The 21,629-nt window shown below is 34.9% G+C and overlaps 1 pseudogene; it reads right to left on the reverse strand.

Moving 5' to 3' along the window:
- Positions 1-806: 806 nt before the first annotated feature.
- On the reverse strand, positions 807-2,406 carry LOC120622806 (28S ribosomal protein S35, mitochondrial-like; annotated as a pseudogene).
- Between the last annotated feature and the right edge of the window lie 19,223 nt (positions 2,407-21,629).

A 21,629-nucleotide genomic window follows, 5' to 3' on the forward strand; every position in this document is an offset into this window, starting at 1 on the left:
AGGCTGCCACCTTTCATATCCTTGCTTGGCTGAGCTAGCTTTATACAGAGACTTATTGTATTATTCAGCTGGTTTGATTTTCCTTTTTATGACAACCTTCCCCTGGAGACCATCCATCTCTTTATGATCTTGGAGAATGACTCTAACTGAATGATATTTCAATGTAATTTATAACTCTGTACTGTAAACACAAATATGGGTTGTTTCTTATCACTGGAAAGAATGCTAATGGACAATCTTGAACCACTATTATTTTGGATGAAATTAGTACTGAGACACAAGAGATTTAGATGGACAAATTGAATGGAGATGAAAGAAGAAAACAAACAAATATAAAAACACAAAATGAAAAAAATAGAGCGAGTTTTGGTTTCTTATGAACATTAGTTCACTTTATATTCATAAACTTCACAGACAGATAGGAGGAATGTGTAATCCATGATTCAGAATTATTAACAAAGTTGTAGAAAACAGCATCCAGAACTGTGTTACTTTAAAGATACAAGAAATCTTATAAGGTACCTAATTCCAACAATGTACCCTAATTATTGATTTTTAATTCTTCCAAAATGTATCTGTACATTCAGTTCCAATCAATAGGATTTTTGTATGTTTGTAGAAGTTGACGAGATAATTTTTAATTTTACTTACAAATACAAACACTCTAATAAGAGGCAAGACAATCTTGAAGAACAAATTCAAGGGCTTGCAGTACGGTTACACATCACTTAAAGACAAGAATACGTTCTGGGAAATGCATTTTTTTTTTTTTAACATTTGCAACTTCATATTGAATTAGATAACAATTACACATAGATCATAAAATTAATAAAGCAAGAAGATTTTTCTACATAATTCATGTCTGATTTAATAGTCTTCACTGATTCTTTGTAGTGAAAAAGGGTATTTTCATTGTCCCTCTCTTTCTTAAGAATAACAACAGACTTTTTACAATCTTCAACCTCTATAGTAGCAAGGAGCACTTCTTTGTTTACCTCTAGATTTTTCTCTGTGGCTTTAATTTGGAGAAGAGTTTTCAGGATACTTTTTTCTGAGGAGCTATTTTCCCATAGATACTCTTCCATGTCTGCTTCGGTCTTATTTTTCTCCCATTCTTCAGTTTTCCAAGTCGTGGTATAAAACTGTTTGCAGACACATTGCATAATCATAATTCTGTCTCTTTAAAGGGCATCTATCTGCCTTGTCGGTAAGCACATCTGTGTCTTGCAGTATTGCTCTCCTACAAGTTTAATAAGTTTCTTCTTTGCATGATCATCTAAATTCAAAAGTTTAACCTTTAAGGTTGCTATTCATGCTTTAGGGTTTTGAGTAGATGGTCTTGATGAAACATAATTGTCTCTGTTGATTTCAATTAGACAATGCTTCTCGCATTTCCCATCACTGTCTAGGTGCAGCTGGCCCTCAACACAGAAATCTCTAAGAGCCTCACAGTGCTTTTTAAATTGCTACAGAAGTCAAATGCAGAAAACTGGGAATCTTTAAAAGTTCTAGATTTCCCTCCTTTGCCATGGGCACCCCTCTTTACTGGATAACCCATTTGAAAAGGAAGAGGTACTGCAGAAGTTTTCAATGGTACTTCAACAGGGTAAATGGACCAGTCCTGGTCAACAGCCATTTTCTGTCTTAGGAAGTGGTGCCTTTCTTCTTGGTAGCTTTTCAGATTTGGCTGTCCCTTCTGTTGTATGCAGGCTTGATCTCTGGACAAGGGTGGCTGGAGACACGGTAGTGGAGAAGGCACGCAGGGCCTTGGCCCCACGTGCGGTATGCGGTGGCTGCCATGGCTGCGGAGATGGCAAGCCAGGGAGGACAAGTGCGGTCCCACATCAGAGGGCTCGAGAAATGCATCTTTATGCAATTTTGTCATTGTGCAGCCATCCCACAGTGCACCTACACAAACCCCCAGGTCATGGGCCAGCACTGGTCTGTGGCCTGTTAGGAATCAATCCGCACAGTAGGAGGTGAGCGGCAGGTGAGCGAGAGAAGCTTCATCTGTATTTGCAGCTGCTCCTCAGTTGCTACCATCACCGCCTCAGCTCCACCTCAGATCATTGGGCATTAGATTCTCATAGAAGCACCGGTTCCTGGTGCCAATAAGGTTGGGGACTGCTGTTCTAGGCTACAAACTTGTACGGCACATTACTACACTGAATACTATAGGCAATCATAACACAATGGTAAGAATTTATGTATTTAAACACAGAAAAAGTACAGTAAAAAAATGGTATAAAAGATAAAAAATGGAACATCTGTAAAGAGCACTTACCATGAATGGCGCTTACAGGACTAGAAGTTGCTTTGCGTCAGTGAGTGAGCGGTGAGTGAAGGTGAAGGCCGAGGATATTACTGTGCACTACTGTAGACTTTATAAACCCTGTACGCCAGCATCGCCACGGACACCTGTCACTAGGCGGTAGGAATTTTTCGGCTCTGTTTTAATCTTATGGGACCACTTTTGTATGAGCGGTCTGTCTTTGCCTAAAAAGTCGTTATGTGGCGCATGACTGTACCTGATTTTAAGGCCTTCTCTAAAGGTGCAGTAACCCAGAAAGTATGGCCGGCGGAAGTGAGACCAGCACTGCGCTCCAGCCTGCTTTTCCCTCCTTGGGTTCCCTCCGCGCCCCTGAGTAACTTGGTTCCGGGCCTGTCTGCAGCCGCCCTGAGCCGCCTGTGCTCTGCCGGAGCTAACTCCTTCAGCGGCACTCAGCACTCCTCACACAGGCCTGCAAGCTCCTCCCGTCTCCACCTTGGCAAAAATGTAAGGTACTCGCTTGGGAAAATACAAACCGGGTTCCTTAATTTGCAACCAGGCCACCAACATAACACAAAGTGAAAGGAAAGTCTTTTCTAAAAATGATACCGGAATGCTGTTGAATATATAACTAAGCATTGAATTTCAGGATCATAAAATATGCTTAACTTTATAAGGAACTACCTAATTGTTTTACAAAGAAATATCGAAATTCCTAATGCCCCCACACCCTGTTATCACCAACATTTGGTAACTGTCTGCCTAGGTCCTTCTAGCATTTTTGGTAGGTGAGAGGTACTAGGAAATTTTGGTTTCCCTATGCATTTCTCTGATGACTAATAAGGTTGATCACTTAACTGGGCTTATTAGCCCTTTGAATCTCCACTGGTGTGTAATGCCTTCAAGTAATATGCCTATTTTTCTATGGAGGTCATCTGTCTTTTCCTTAGTGATTGCTAAGAGTTCTTTAATATATTCAGAATATAAGATAGGTACTATAAATATTGTCCCTCGTTCTATTGGGTTGTTTGTTAACTCTCTTAATGGATCTTTTGAAAAAACTGAAGTTCTCAAGTTTAATGTAATCTAATAGACATGTTTGGTTTCTTTAATGCTTAGCCCTTTTGCTGTCCCATTTAGAAAGTCTTTGTGTTCACAGAAATAATGATGTTCTCTTATGTTTCCTCATTATTCTCCCTTTTCTATTTAGTTCTACAATATATCTGGAATTAATATTTGTTTATAACAAGCCAGAGTACTTACATGTGAGGCTTGACTTGGGCAACCACAGATGAGTCAATGACCTCCATGTTCACCTGCCAGAATATTAAAAGTTTTTATTGCGGCCTTAATGAAGTTCAGTCACATTTTTAGTCCAGATGATCTCAACAACACTTTACCCTCTCAAGGCTTCATTTTTGAATGGGCTCAGGTTATGAGAACAATAGGCACAATTCACATTCTAAGCACAGGGGAGGGGCTAAGGAGTCTCCCATTGCCTGGGTCCAGGTCTCAGGTCAACAGAAGGTCATGTTTTCCTGATGACCTCCTCTAACAGTGGCAAGGGCCAAGATAATACTTTTCATTTCTCATATGATTGTCCAACTGACCCAGTACCATTTACTGAAAAGACCTTCTTCCATTACACTTCAGTGTTATTTTTAGAGAATAGTAAAGAAGGTCAGAAGACAAGGGTATTGACTTTATCTAGAGAGTGCACTAGATATGACTTTATCTAGATAATGTAAATCCACTGAGCCATAAACTAAATGTTAATGCACCTCACTGCGTGTAAGTTATACTTCAATACAAAATTATATACTTATATTGATATTCATGTAATATTGGCAAAGATGCTACAAGTTAATGATATTATATGTCTTAACTCTTTCAGGTTATATATGGATAAATGAGGTGCTTCTAAGTGGATGAAAAACAAGACAAGGTAATAACAATGTGTTAAGGCTTAGTGAAACTTTTTTGATTCACTTCCTGTACATTAAGGAAAGTAATGACTCCATTGAATAGAAAACAAATTTGTTTGCAAGCCAGACGGTTTTCAGTACCCTCTTTTTATTCAGCAAAATTATAGGTGTACATAATGGAAGCGTCTACTGCAGATCATTAGAAACGTTTTGATGACAAAGAATTATAAAATTTTAGAATTGCAACTTGGAAGGGGCTTAGATCATTGAGTGAATTTACATGGCAAACTTTTTTTTTTTATTCTTTTTATTCCCTTCTATTTATCTGTGTACGTGATACTCGGCATTAATCGGTGTTAAAAAAAAATAATTGGTGTTGGTCTCTGTCCCATTCTACCAATAAAAAGTATTCTTCTGTGAATACATTATCTTATTCATAAAAAGTCCCTTTCACAGTATTAAGAATCCAATTTAGAAAAAAATATTTTATGCAATTAATAAATCTGTAAATAATTAATCTATAAATAATTATACTAATGTTAATTACAATTTAATATTAATCCAATTAATTTTAAATATTTAAAGCCTCTTGGATATAAGATGTTATAATATATATTTTATATGCCTAATTTATAAATATTTTTCAATTTGATTTTATCCTAAAATTATATCATGTGGTAAAAAGAAAACTTTCAAGTATAATTACATTAAAATAAACTTGTGAAGATAGTGAAAGTAAATGAGAGTTCGACTAAAAAACTGATATAAAATGTCTATTATAGGAAAGCTTTCCTGTGAATTTATAAAAAGAGTGATAATGGTATAAGATATTGTGATTTATAATAAGAAGTAAATACTTAGTCTCAGTTCCCATTTTTGGCAGGAACTCTTAAATCCCTTTGGAATTTCTTAAGTATGAGAGCAATACAAAGTTTCTTTTGTTATGTTAATAAGGTGACTTTTGAACCTCACTTGAGGTAGGGGACTGGTTGCCAGGGGAACCAACCCTGTGATTGGAGGATTGGAACTTTCAGTCCAATCTCTGACCTCTAGGGAGGGGAAAGGGGCTGAAGGTTGACTTACTTGCCAATGGCCAATGATTTAATCAATCATACCTATGTAATGGAAGCCTTCATAAAACCCAAAAAGATGGATTCAGAGAGCTCCTGGTTGGTGGAGGTTCAGAGTGAGAGGTGCACTCAGAGAGGACATGGAAGCTCCGTGCCCTTTCCCCACACTTCACCCTATACATCTCTTCCCTCTGGCTCTTCCCTCTGGCTCTTCCTGAATTATATCCTTTTATAATTAACTGATGATCTGGCAAGTAAAATAATTCTCTGAGTTCTGTGAGCCATTCAAGTAAATTACTCGAATCCAAGGCAGGGAGCATTGGAACCTCTGATCTGTAGATAGTTGGTCAGAAGCACAGGTGACAACTTGGGCTTGCAACTGGCATCTAAACGTGAGGGACAGTCTCGTGGGACTGAGCTGTTCACCAGTGGGTTCTGATCCTATCTCCTTAATGGTCTCTGTGTAAGAATAGTATAAGAATTGAATTGACTTGTAGGACATCTAGCTGGCATTCAAGAATTGCTTGTTTGTGGCGTGGGCACCCTGCCCCCTTACTGGAAATGGATCCAAGAAACCAAAAGACCAGTTATCAACTTGCTATAGATTTCCATTTCATTGGATATATTTATAAGAATAATCTACATGTCTTGTTTTAAAAATGCCAGCATTTAAAATGTGCCAGGAAACACAGCATTTACATCTGTCTACACTTAAATGTTATATGTCAATTTAAGTATTTGAAAGAGGTTGAGGTTTTTAAAATTCACTTGGAAATGCATGGACAAAAAAGTCTGAAGAACACTGTCTGAGAACATAAGAGCAGCCATGTAGAAGTTGTCAGTGTGCAGAAGGGCACAGAATCCCTGCTCTGTCAGTCCCTCCAGGGCTCCTCTTCGACTTTCAGGATGAAGTTCATGCAAGAACATGATGTGAATAATATGACCTCACTGGCTTCTGCAGCCTCACTTCTTGAGTGATAACTCTTCACACTCATGTAAATTTATCCATGAAAACAGGAGGCTGGGTACTTCTCTGAAAAGACCCTGCATGTTTCCTAGAGGGCTTATTATTTCTGCCTCCACTCCAAACGGACAGGCAAATGACTCTTTACTCCTCAAAACTCAGCTCAGTATCATCCTCTTGTCTAGAAACACCCCTCAGTGATCACATAAAAATGTGTACTTCTGTAAGGATTAGAACCTTTATTGAGTTAAACGTTTGTTTTTATCAGTGTCAAAGTCCCTGAATTTCTTCAGAGCAGGGATTGTTTTTTATTTATTTTTTGCTTTTAAACTTTGAGTTTTTAAACATTAATCATTATATAGTACACAAATGTTTTTAGAATGAATGAATAAAAGAATAAACAAACACCAAATCTACTTTTCTTTTTCATTAGAAGTAATCCAATTCATTTGAAATAACCCAGGAGATATATCTGCATTACCTCAAATTCTTAACTTTATAATACCTGAAAGGTAAATCTTTGTTTTATTGTTAAAATATTAAAGTTATTTAAGAAATACTACATAAATGGAATACCTGAGAGGCATGTTGTTAATTGCTGAATTAAAAGCATGATAATTCTGTAATAATTACCCATTTATTTTCTCAGTAAATATATCTTCCTAAAGTGAGTATTCACCTAGGAATGTTGAGATGGCTTCTGCAAACCTGCTGACTCTACTAACATTTTGCAGCATAGCGTCTCTTCTGATTATCAAAAATCACAACATTTTGCTGTCTTAAATATTGTCTAGTTGGAAAATCTACAATAGAATAATTCAGTTTGCTCATGATGATTAAAAATACTGAGATAGTAAGCAGTAAACCATAGCAACCCTTAGAACAAAACAAAGAAAGAACAAAACAAATAAAATGAGCGAGCCCCCTCTATTACTAAATTTAAGGACCAATTGGCTGACAGAATAGCTGACTGATCAGCAAAAGGCTTGACTGCCTTGTTGCCAAGCTGAAGGGAGAAACTCGATGACTTGCTCAATCACTCTGGCTCAGAGGATTCCTGGCTGGGTGACTAGCTGCCTGGCAGACTGGCCAGTTAACTTGCTAGCTGACTGGGTGACCAGCGGCATGGATGGCCAACTGACGAGCTAAGTGTCTGATTAAAGGGACGACCAGTTGCATGGGGCTGCCTGATGCACTGACTCAGAGGCTGGCTGGCTGGTTGTCTGACTGACAGTTTGCCTGGCTAAATTAATGACCAATGCACACGAATGTACATATTCCGGAGGTGTTTACAGCTGCATACTCCCACTCACTTGGACCACAAGATTATGCAGAAATCCTGACCATATTTGTGTTGTCTGGGATTGCATAAAATTCACAGATCCACTTTAGAGGACTTATTACACCTGAGCAATTCAAACTTCTGATGTTTAATGTTCCACAACCAGAGATCACTAGGAAAGAATTAGGGCCTCTGTCTACAAAGAGTTTGAGGGGCTAAAGCAAAAATAAAAATAAGCCCGAGGGTGTTTGCTGTAATCTGGAGGAGCCCAGCTTTAGGTGACAAGGGTGCAGATGATCATTAATGAGCTGTTTCCCAGGAATCAGTAGTTTTTCTTGTCCCATGTTAGTAAGATGGGTAATTACTTTTCCTGTGATGACAAAGACTCACATAATGAAACCTCACTATTATCACTTAGGTAGTGAATCTTGTAAAAAATAAAATAAAATAAATAAATAAATGATTAAAGATGATCCAACCAGCATTCTTCTTTCCATTAAGGGACTGCTTCTCCCCTTTCTATGTTCTAAGACTGTAGCATTGCGCCTTGCCCACATACCACCTGATGGTTCTGGCCTAAACTCCGTTTCCAGAGAATCAGAAGATGGATTTAACAGAAAAGATTATATTGTGTTCACACTGAAGAATCTCTAGCTCTAAGGATCAGTTTGGCATCAAGGTTTTATAGCCTCTCTTCCTTGCCCTAGGAGTTTACTCAACAAAAAACAGCCAATAAAAAGAAAGAAGAGCTGAGAGAGAAAGAGAGGAGAAGAAAGAGGAAAGGGGAGGAGAGGAGAGAGAGAAGAGGGGATTTCAGAGGTGCAGCTACAAATCTATTTGGACGTACTCAAATCTGTCACTGGACTTCCCGGTAATCTGATTCAATTTGTAATAAATTCTTCTTATTCTGAGCTAGTTTTTGAGTTTTGTCCCTTGTAATCAAAAGAGTTCTGAATAATATAGAACCCCAGTTTCATTAGATTAATGTCGATGCATTGATTTATTGTTTTAATAAATACTTATTAAACACCTGCAGGTAATACAGTAGTGTAAATATTATCTTAATAGGAGGCTATGTAAAGGAAAGATAAATATCACTATTAAAAAATAAAGATCACTAACAGACCCCATCAAAAATAGAAGTGATGCATTCAAGGGCCTTGACACATTTGCATATATAACAAAAAAGTTCGTGATAAAAATATTATCAATAAGACTATTTCTCTTTATTTTTGACTATGCCAATGAAGTACGTTGCCTTTATTTCTTCCCTAGCTCCATTAAAATGTCTAAAAATTAACCAACATAACAAAAAAAAAATCCCTGACTTTGCATGTATTCTTCAACTCTCTGCTATTTTCTCTCAAAATATCTCTCACATGTATCCCAGGTTATTGTGTGCTCCTTCATCAGTGTTTCTGAATCACTTAGTAATCTGTTTCGGAACTTATTACAATTAGCCATAATAAATGTTGTGTGTATGTGTTTCTGTGTGTGTCCCACTATGAAATCTTCTAAGATGGAAGGGATTTATTTTGCAGCCCGTATTTCTCAAGAATTTGCCCATTATTCAATTTATATCAGGTAGTTAATAAATGCTGATTATAAATTAAATAAAGAAAATATATTACTTTAAATGTTAGACATTGAGTCCCACTCTTTCTGTAATCACTTTCTTTCATGATTATGGAAAAAAGGAAATTTAGCTAATAATAAAAACTGTGTAATTCATAATAGACATAGTCCTTTGCTTCTCTTATTTTCCTTGAATTTATTAAGCATTAAGACTCCCTGGGAATCAAGTTTAAAATCTTTTATTTTTCTATCAATGTGGACAGCTAGCATTCAGTAATATTTATTTAAGAATCAAATGATCTTTTAGAGTCCTTAAATTATGTGAACTCATGGGAAATGTAGAAAATCATGCAGTCTCACATTTTGTGATCAATTCAAAAGAAATCAGATGCATTAATTATAACAAGTTGATCTAAGTCATCATTTTATACCACAAAGATTGAACTGGGCCAAGACTTTCGCTATTTGTATCTCAGTTTTCCTGCATATTAAATGAGAGTGGGCTAAATGCGGTTTAAGGTCCTCACATTCGTGACTTTGACGATGCCTAAAACTATGATGGTGCACGCATTTTGTTAGTCATGCCAAGGCATTGCCCTCATGTAAAATAATAGTTTGCTAATCATTTCTGGAATCTAATATCTGGAGAATTTCTAGGCTGCCCATCCACCCATTCTAGCAGTAAACCTAGTTCTTCCTTTCAGTTTCTCTTTTGGTTTTTGTCTCTCTTATCATTCTTTAATAGAGCCAAATAGTTCTCCTGACCTAAGCAAGCATGATGTCATACTTGAGAGCATGGATTCTTCTCTTGATACCTACACATGAGAAACATGGGCCCAAACATATTACATAGCCTCTTGAGATTCAGGTTTTTTTTTTAATTTGTGAAATGGCGATAATAAATAAAATCCCATAGGGTTGGTGGGGGGATAAAATAAGTATATATGTAGATATGTATATACAAAGCACTTAGAACAATCCCTGGTACCTAGTAACTAATTGTTAGTTTTATAAGCATAATTATAATAACTCATATTTTAGCTTTAGTAACCAGAAATTGGAGCTGTAGGAGAAGGTATTACAATTCAGGGAAGTAGAAATAAATTCAGAGAAGAATAATAAATCAGAGCAGGAGGGAGAACCAAGATATCAAGGGAAGACCTTCTGAAAGGCCGCATTTAAGTACTGCATTTTAGAACAGTTCTTCCAAGTTAAGATAAGAGAATATTTGAGCTGGCTTCATCTCTTATTTGTGAAAAGTTAACTTCATGTGGCACTAACTCCCTTGTACTTCTGAGTTGTGTTTATTTGGACACCAAGGGAATCCCATACTCAGCATCATTAATGCAGTCCTGGGAGAAGAAGAAAAGAGGTATGTTTCTCATATGAAAGAGTAAGAATGTGTTACTCATCCAAAATATGTAACAAACGCATAATTAGAATATCAGAAGAAGAACAAAGGGAGAACAGAGAAAAGAAATAATAATACTGAGAGCTTTTCAAATATTAATCACTGTCACCAAACTAGATATTTAGGAAGCCCAGAGGTCGCAAATCAGAATAAGTAGCAAAAAAACAAAATAGAACAAAAACAAAAACAAACAAAACACCCCACCAAAATCCTACAATTGGGTATGTCCTGTTCAAACTGCAGAAATACAAAGACAAGTAGAAAATCCTGAATGAAGCTGAAACAGGGTCAGGAAGACACCCCTACATATAGAGGAACAAAGATAAGAATTACAATGGGCTTCTCATTAAAAACCATGCAAGCAAGAAGAAAGTTGAGTGAACTATTGGCAGTATTGACAGAAAACAAACAAACAAACAAAAAACAGTAACCTAGAATTCTATATCGATAAAAATTGTCCTTCAAAAGTTACAAAGAAATAAAGATTATCTCAGATCAAGCAGGCAGAAAATCAACACGGATAGATTTGACTTGAAAAGTATTGCCATTCAACCTCATCTAATTGGCATTTGTAGAATAATCCATCAAACAACAGCAAAACAAAAATGTCAAGTTCATGTGAAAAGTTCACCAGGAGGAACCATGTTCTGGGCCATACAATTAAAAATAATAGAAATCACACAAAGTGTCTTCCCAGACTGCAATTGAATTAAACTAGAAATCAATAATAGAAAAATAAATGGAAACTATCAAAGTATTTTTACATTAACATACTTATAATACTATGTAATAATAATATACAATAATACTTATAAATAATACATGGATTAAAAAAGGAGTCCCATTAAAAATATGAAAATATTTTGAATTAGATAATACTACAAGTTATCAAAATTTGAGATACAGAGAAAATAACGCTAGAGGGAAATTTATAACATTATATACATAATCAGATTTTTTAAAATCTAAAATAATAGTAATCTATGTTTCTACCTAATGAAACTAGAGGGAGAATATTCAAGTACAAAACAAGAAAAAAATACAAACTTGAACAGAAATCAATTTTAAACAAGAAAACTAAAAAGACAATCAATAATTATTTTAAAATGTCAAGGAAATTCATAAACCTTTAGCCAGGCTAATCAAGAAAAAAGACAGGAGAAACAGTGATCAATATCAGAATTTAAAGAAGGATCATCATTACTGATCCCATGGAAATTAGAAAGTTAATAAGAGAATATAATAAATTTATAAACTCTTTGTCTACAAATTTATTAGACAAAATTCTTGAGAGACACAAAGTCTCAAAATTCACATAAAGTGAAATAGATAATTTGCAAATACCTATATCCATTAAAATTATTCAATAATTAATAACCTTCTAAAAGGAAAATTATTACATCCAGATAGTATCATAGGTGAATTCTACCACATATTCAAATATGATGATGACAGTTCTCTGCAAACTCTTCCAGAAATAGAAGTAACACTTCCTAACTCATTCTATAGTTTGGCTAATACCAAACCAGGAAAAGACATTATACAAAAGAAAAAAAAAAACAAAAAACTTCAGATCAAAATCTCTCATGAACATAGATACAAAAATCCTCAACAAAATATTACCAAATTGAATCTAAAATTTACAAAAATAATTGTAAGCAACTAGAGTCAAACCTCAGCTTTTAGAATCCGAAGCTGTTGTTCTATTGATCTTCCTTATTTATGCCATTTATTATGAATATATTTAATCCATGTTGTATTTTATAACCATTCTAGCATGAGATCAATGTGTGTAGTGGAGTAGGTGATGGGACATGGGAGGATGACTATGTTTATATGTAGATTCCCGGAGTAAATCATTTCTCTGTTCCACAGTAGCAGAGAGATTGAGAGCTAATTGGCTCATTTACAAGTTTCCCAGAAAGACTTCAACCACCACTTGTGGAATGTGTTCTAAGTGCCTGGCAACACATTTTCAAACATGGTCCCATTTAAAATTCCCAGTAACCTCATAAAATACACACACACACAAACATACACACACATATAAGTATATGTATGTGTGTGTGTGTGTATGATAGAATAAATAATTTTTTAAGGAACTTCAGTTATGAATAGTGATAGAATTTTGATGCAAGACTAGGTTTGCCTAACTCTGAATCTTGTTCTTTTACAAAACATTACATTGCTTCTCAGTAATACAAAACACTCACTGTTATTTTAAGAACAGTAAATTCAAGGGAAAGGAGTTGACCCATAAAGTTGAAAACACTTTTGAAATTTTCAATTAGATATATTTATGAGGAGACTTGAATAAGGACTAGAGAAAAAAGTATTTTTTCTTTATCTTAAATGATAGTTTTCCAACGCTTGTTCCTTCAAATGGCTTGAGCCATTTCTATCTGAGTGGTTCTTGGCAGAATGAATAAAAGAGCCTCTCCATGACACTGTTCAAGAGTTGCTGCATAAATCAGGCAGCGCGAATGATCCCATTATCTGGTCATGGATCCCTGGCTGCAAGGAGATTGTGCTCAAGGTAAATCCAGAAATGCATCAACATAGGGAGGAGTTTCTAAAAGTCAAAGCCTGATTCCAATATAAGATGATGGGATGTGTGCGGTGACACAGGACAGATTAGAGTTTTCTGTAGTAAAAATTTATCACTTCAGATACAGCTTCTCTTTGCTCTGATGTTAAGGTGATAAGAGAATGCCACAGTGTAGAGAGAAGTGAAGGGATATTAGGAAGAATATGCAGATACTCAAGGGGCAAGAAACATCTCAGTTGAGGTCTTTGGGCCATTGAAATAAAGCAGAATGCCACACAGCTAACTTAAGCATTGGATTCATGGGCAGTTCTTGAAAATTTATTGCTCCAGGCATAGACCATAGATCTAATAATTTTCATAATGCGAATTGATTTGTATTTCAGATCATTTACGTTCATCACCAAAATGTGGATAACAGAACCTGACATAGCTCATATTTTTTTGGATGAATTCAATTAAGTCTGGCATCAGAAATATTGACCCCAAAATAGAGTATTAGTTAAATTTTGATCGGGGCACACGATGATCCAGGTATTATACTAAGTGCTTTAAATGAGTTATCTAAATCAAAAATGACAAGTCTCTAAAGTAGGTATATTTGCCATTCCCATTCATCTGATGAATCGTGAATGCCTGATACATAATATGTACCCGGAAAATCCAGATCAGAGCTCAAGCAATCTCATTCCAGAAAAAAGTAACTGGCATCCACTGATGTTCCTGCATATGCCAAGAGTTTCATTTCATGCCTTCAACTTAGGATGCCTCCAGTACTTTACAAATTTTTGTACATTTGGATCACAATCCTCTGTTTATAGGGTAACAGAGTTATGCTCATGAGGAGGGATTTAAAATGTGGCTATCACACAGGCAGTAAGTGGCGAAAACTTTTTTTTCGAAATGATTTCAGTCTCCTTTTCACTATGTCATAGTGAATAAGAAAGTGATTGGTACCTGCTGGATACTTGGTAAAACATGTTTATGCTACTTTCTTCTATCGCATTGATTTGTATTTCCGAATGAGAAAAAAAGGTGTGTTTTTTTAAAATATATTTATATCTGTATTAATATCCACAATGCCTTCCATATTGGAGACACTCAACATTAGTTAAGTGAGTAAATGAGTAGGTAATAGATATGGGGGACGGGCATAAGTTAATGATTCAGGGGGTTTAATTTACTGTGGAGACTTGAATCTACTTCATGAAGAGCGAATAGTGAGGTTCAGGTTATTTTTCCCCTCTGTTGTTTCTGCTTTGCTGTTTTAGAAGGTGAAAATCCTAAAGTATGGCAAATATCTGTGACATCTCTAGCTGTTGCTCAGTTAGAGAATTCTATTTCATTTATAGCATTTGGTGTTTTACTATATGTATTGCTCTGTGATCATTAAAAATATTGCTCAATTTTTTGTGAAATGCTCTAGGAGTTTTAAAATCATGAAGATATAGCCTGAGTTCAATTTGTGGTTTAGTTTGCTAGTTGTCTGTGATACTTCTAAGTATCTACTGTTTGCTGCTTGTTTGTTTGTTTGCTTATTATCTGCTGTTAGAATATTTTGAAATTAAATGCATGTTATTTTCCAATGTCTTTTAATCACTATTTTTAACATAAAATATGAATGTCTAAGTTTTTTAAAGACAATTTAAAACATGGGCACACAAGTTTGATTTTTCTTTTATTAGAGCTAATAGAGGCTCAGACAAGACTGGCAGAGCCCGATAAGAGTATATGTCTTGGGATTGATTTGCCTGGGTTCAAATTTGCCCACGTATATTGTAATCTTGAGCAAGTTATTTGTACCCTTTATATCTCTACTTCTTCTCTGTAAAATGGATTTAATTGTAGTATCTAACCCACAGACCAATTACCTACTAAGCATACAGTACTTCAAAGAGTGTTTAGTTCAGAATAAGTACTCGACAAATGTTAGCTTTTTAATTGCCCGTTAGAAAGAGCCAGCACTCACACAATGTTTTGGCCACAACTAATTCATCATATATGTTTTTCATACTTGCTTAGATCCAGTAGGCATTTAAATTTATAAGCCCTGCACTAGGCTTGAGCATTTTGTTGTAATGGGTTTGAGCTGCAACAAGGCTGGATTAATCATATTCTCACTCTACAGCAAACTACTGCTGTCACACCATTATCAAGGCGTCTCTAATTTACATTTCCCTTTCAAATCCAGTCACAATTTCCTTACGTACCTCTAATAGAAAACTACTATCTGTAAATTTTAAAACTTTTATTTCGGAATATTTTAAAACTTACAGCAAAGTTGCAAAAAACTTCAGAAAGTTCCTATGTACCTTTCACTGTTTCCTATTGTGAATAATCTTAAATAACTATGACAATTATCAAAATTAAGTAAAACATTGGAACGATACTGTTCAGTAACTACAGACTTTGTTCTGATTTTACCAGCTTTCTCATTAATATTCTTTTTTTGTTGTTGTTGTTCTAGGATATAATTAAAGAGTCTTGGTTCCTTTTATTTGAGGATGGTATTTACAAATGAATATCTAAGCACTAGGTGTGCTTATGGACCTTCTCAGCCAACTGACATTGATCATATATGCGGGTATGATACCACATGCATTTATATTCTCTGTAATCTATTTAGATAGGTTTGAAACTTGCAAAATAGTGTTTCTTTGTATATGCATGATATGTATAGGTGTATGTGTGTATATGTATATATGTTAATGGTCCAAAGTCCGTGTGCTGACACTTCAAAAAGCTAAAACTCAAAATGTCAGAGTTTGAAGTATGGAAAAGTTTATTGATTGAGAAGGTATCAACCAGAAAGATAGGAGACCTAATCCTCAAAACCATTTTAAGAAAGTACAGAGTTCAGGCTTCTTTTTTATCAAGGGAAGAGAAAATGGGAAGGGCTGTTTTTACAAGTCCCAAGCAGAATCCCTCTAACAATTAGCATGTCTAAAGCAGGAGCTATTAGCTTGAAGGCCATGGGCCAATGAAGACTTGAACAAGATGGAGTTAGAGACTGAGCATTTCACTCAGTTACAACACCTTTGAAGAATATTTTAAACCTGATAGAGCAAACCTTCTATATTTGCTAAAAAAAATTCGTTATTGTCTTGAGCTTCCACAAGCCTCTTTCCCTACCTAAATTTTCCCCAAAACGCAGTTGAAATTTCATTAGATTTCCAAATATTTATAAATTTATTTGAGAGAGAATTGGCAACTTTATAATATATTAAGTAATCCCATTCATCAACATGTCATATCTCTTTTTTCATTGATAGCTTTTTGCTTGTTTTATTATTCAACTCTTCCAGTTATCTCATCTTAGGAGCTTCTCAAAAATACTTATCACAATCTCTCATAATTATATTCCATAGCTGGTACATAGCACACTGCTAAATTCATGAGTAATGTGATATAATCATAATCAGTTTAAATACTTTATGTTCATTCAGAAGACTAGAGTTTAAGTTATAATTCTTTCATCAACTAATTGTGACTTTGTAAAAGGAATTGTACATATCTATTTCTCAATTTTCTTCATATAATAGATTAAAAAGACATTTGATCGTTTACTGTAAGATTCTGATTTAAAATATCTATATATCTAGAATGTAGTAGAGTCTCAACAATGCCTAGTAAAATTAATATTAACTATTATTAATATTTAACATATTAATAATAAGTATTTTTTTTACTACTATTTTCTACCAGGCTACATTCTTCATCTGCATGAATAATGACATAGATGATATCATGCATGTCAATTCATTTTATTTGCACTGTGATACCAATGATATCTCTGTTTAAATTAGGTACCCACTAGTTCTAGAAGATGATATATTTAGTATATGTGCTGCAGAAGGGAGCACTAGAAGATGATATGTTTATGATAGTGTTTTAGAGAGCTTTTATTATGCCAGATCTGTGATAAATGAATACACGAAAAACACTGATCAAAATGAACAAACACTCTATGTGTTAGATGCAAATACTACTTGTATTTTACAAAAGATTAAATTTTGCTCTAGCAATTTTAATTAAAGAGCCCAATTTCACATAGATTGATCTGAGATTTAAACTCAGGTCTGCCTAAATCCAGAACTTCTGTACTTAAATACTAGGCAGAACTATTAAGCAAAATTAAACGTGAGCATTTTCCTTTTGCTATAATTATTGTGGAATAAAAGGACATTTAGACAAAGTTTTCAACAATTAACTGGGAAAGAAGGAGCGTTCATAGTTTAATCTCCAGCAGCACAACTTATAAAGAAAATTTCCTGTTTTTGAAGGTTCTATTTAATTGAAGATTTTTCTCTCTGTTCTGTTTAAGTGTCTTAGCTCACCATTACAATTCTCTTCAAAAACTAAGGGGAAAACAGGCTATAGAATGGAATTTGTTTATGAAAAAGCATTCTACAGTGCTGTCAGCTCTGCCAGATGAATTGAAGAATTTACTGTGTGAGTGAGAATTTAATGCTAACACCTTGGGACCCATTGCCCAACTACGGGTTTTGTCAGGCAAACATATGCAGCCGCTGGGAAAATGCATGTACTTTAGCAGGAACTTTTTAGAGTCATAGTTTGAAACTTTCACAGGTTTCAAAGTGTCTTATTGCTTTCTCCTATATTACACAGACAGCAGACATAATTCATTCATACTTACTGTAGCACTCATTTCTGATTTGTGTTACATTTGGTCATAAACTTTTTGACACACTTTTTATTAGATTTAATATAAATTACTCACTAAAGATTACACTCAGATTACAAAATGGTAAGCATATTTTGGTCAAGATGCCCGTTTATCCTTTTTGCTTTCAGTTCTGGTGTTTAGTATATTTTCTCCTGCCTGCCCAGAATAATTTAATCAGTGAATTTTATATTATGTCACATGACTATGTATACCTTGAAGACAGACCAGGTCAGGGTCAGATATGCACAGTGATGAGAGTTCACTAAAAAAAAAAAATTCAGTTGAGAAATAGAAAGCAAATCAGTCTTGGATGCATGTGACCTAAGCTTTAGTTTTGTCTCAGCCAGTAAATAGATGTGTTAGATATGAAAGTCACATTTTCTCTCCGTGCCTTAGTCAGCACAACCACCACCTCGCTCTTCGAGGAGAAGGGCAATAAAGATACTAGCATAGGTCTTATTTCCATAAAAATGTCAACAAAAAAGTGCTTCCAGATCCCACCCCAGTTCCTCTGGTACTCTCTCCAAGATGTGTGTGTGGTCCTAGCAGTCTGGGGTTCTCCTGATTAGTCTCTTATTTCCTTACTTGACTAAATTCTTATTATTGGCTTTGTGTGTTGAGGCTCTCTTTTCTCAAGCAATTTGTCTACTTCATTGTCTTTTCTCTTCCAATTTCTCTACCTCAATTATTTTCCCTACTCTTCCTCCCCCATCCCTCCCCTGCAGATCTCTCTTATGTAGCCCTCTTCCTCTCCATCTTTTTTCCCATAGCATTAATCACTTCTAAGAGAGCACGCAGTACATTCATTTATTTATTATGTATATTGTTTTTGTCTTCACTTAAAATCCTAGTAGAATTCCACCTACAAAAGGAAAATGATTCCTGTCTTTTTATTTTTCACTGATGAATCCAAGCACCTACAACAGTGTTTTACTCTCAACAGTCACTCAATAAACATTTGTTCGATGAATAAAAGAACAGATGCTGCTGGGGAACTGAATTCTTCCCCTATGCAGAGCAACGCAGGATACATCGCCATATTGCATTAAAATTGAAAGTTGTTTTTTTTTTCTTCTCTTTTACTTTTTTTGTTGTTGTTGTTCTCGCTTTTTTCTCTTTCAAATAAAAGTCATCCTTCTTAAAATGTGGTTTTGTCTTGGGTAATTTATTTATCTGATTTTTGGATTTCGGATATTATATGTGTAGTGTTTACCTTGGTCTATGATTTTCTCTACAGGAGGCAGACCCCTAATCTCATGTGTGACAGGTTTTTATTTGCATATGAGCTCTGCTAGTCCCTTTTCCTTAGATGAGTGACCACTTCCTAACCTACACACTTGTAAGACGTGATTTCGTTACTCTTGCGTTGTTTTGTTTCTTCAGTCACGCATGTGGTGATGAAACTCTTAAAAGCTAAGAGCAGGTGTTTCAAAGCCACAGTATGAAGGCAACTCCACGTTTATTGATCACCGGTGCTAGTAAATTGACTTTTCCGATGAGAGCTTCTCCCTGCCACACCAGATGTCCATCATGCCTGTATTATACCACAAGCGCATTTCAAAAGCCACCTTCCCCGACTTCCACATATCTGTGGGCATTAATAGAATTGCTTAACTTGCTTTCTTGTATTATCTAGTTCCAAAGATTCTGTAGTCCAGTGCTTAATAGCATGGGTTTTTAAATTATAGAAAATCTACATTCAAATTCTGTTTCTGAAACCTTGTTTTCAATTGTGTATCAAAACCAGTGTGATCTGGGTACGTAACCTATCTGCTTAGCAGTTTTCTTATATATAACATAGGGCTAATGATACTTATATTATGAGGGTTTGGTGGGAATTTTGGATGAGATAATTCATGTAAAATTCTTAGCAAATCATCTGATATAGCATAATTTCATTAGCTATTATTTTTTATAAATGTGAAGTGCTCCCTTTGCACACTCATTTGCATAGGAAAGAAGTATGAATTGCCATTTGAATTGTACCAGTTACTTCAAATAAGGAATTTACTTCTTTGTAGCACTGTGTGTGCATGTACATATACAGATGACATAACCGTTACCAAATTATCTAATACATATTTTTATAATTCCTATATGCTGAAATCAGAAGGCTACAGTCTTAGTCACTTTGGACAAAATTTAAAATCCTAGATACCTATTTGAGGGAAACAAAAGACATGAAAGTGATTTTGCCAATTTTTATGGTAAAATCAGTGATGCTTAATGTGGCAAAGCACTAAAACTTTAGCACAGGACATAGAGAATTATGATCGGTGAATTTAACTTCGGGTGGTGAACACAATGCAATATACATATGACGTATTGAACTGTACACTTGAAACCTATATCATTATATTAACCAATGTCACCCCAATTAATTTAATTTAAAAAGATTATGTAAACTCACAAAAAAATAAAATTAAATTAAAAGACTGTTAAAAACCTCTTTAAAAATGTATAATGAGTGGTTCTAGTTACTTGGCATTTAGAGATGTGAAGTTCTATTTTAGTGATGTCACTCACTGATGGGTTTCTAATTTTTACTATATTCTCATCTCTCTGATTTAACTCCTATCTTTTTATATTTTTATCAATTTACAGGTATACCTAACTACCTCGATTTATTTCTAGCTCTGAAGATACCACAGTAGTTTAGATTCTAATCCTTGGTAAGCCACCTATTATGTATAATGGGAATTTTGCTTTAGATTCTTCATTTACAAACCAAACATACCTTTTAGGGTTTGTGCTAAAGAGTAAATGAGTTAGCATACATAGAGCTCTTAGAAGAGGACCAGCCATATAGAGAAAGAGGGATAATATAAACTATTAATATGGTATATTTTAATAACTGGCATGACAAGCTACACTCAGCAACATCACACCATTTAATAAAAATATTGAGTGTTCCATTTTGTTTCTTATTCTACATGAAACATAGACTATTTATTAAAGTTGCTTCCAAGTCCCATTAACCCCACTGTGATTTTAATTGGTATTATATTAAATCCATTCATCAGTTTGTGAAGACTCAAATTTTTATTGGTATTAATTACCCCTGAATCTAGCAAGGAACATAGTATGTCTCTCAATTTATCAAAATCTTTTTACGGTCCCTAAACAAATGTTATATATACTTTATATGCGTCTTATATATTTCTTGTTATTTTTAATCTGCATTTTACTTTGTAGGTTACGTCTATTATGATTTCTAACTGGTTCTTGAGGGTGTATAGGGAAGCTGTTGCTTTATCTTTATGCATATTGTATCTCCCAACTCAATGAATTTCATTTTTTACTATAATTGGTTTCCAGTTGTTTCAGTTGCATCTTCCAAAAAACTATCATACCAACTACAAATATTGACATTTGGTCTCTTCCTCTGTCTTTGTACTTCATGTTTTTTTCTTTATAGGTGTTAAGATAATGTAAGTTAAAGTATATATTAGCTATAATTCATTCCAATATGACTATCCTAATTTCCCCTCCCTCTACCTCCATTGAGTGAAATGTTGAATTTTGTCATTCATTGTAGCTTAGAAATAATCTATTTCTGTCTATTTTATAGGGGAGAAATGATGGATCACAGGTGTAAATAGAACAAAGCTACACAGCAAATTAGATGTACACGTTTACTTGTAACCCAGGTTTCCTTAGTTGAGGCAGCCTATTTTTGGTACCTAGTCAGAATCAATTCAATAGATAAGGGCTCTCTGTATCTTTTTTATTCTGCTTAAGTTAGTGTTTTAGTAAACCAATGCTGGTTCTATCTATTCACTCATGTAGAAACAGCAATAGGAAAGCTAGTTCCATATTGTGGTCTAGGAGGAGATATTCTTGGATTTTCCCAAGTTGTAAAAATAATGAATTTTCTGCATTTATTGTCACAAGGTATCTA

The sequence above is a fragment of the Pteropus medius genome, unplaced genomic scaffold (assembly GCF_902729225.1).
Source record: "Pteropus medius unplaced genomic scaffold, Ma_sr-lr_union100, whole genome shotgun sequence".
Classification (NCBI taxonomy): domain Eukaryota; kingdom Metazoa; phylum Chordata; class Mammalia; order Chiroptera; family Pteropodidae; genus Pteropus; species Pteropus medius.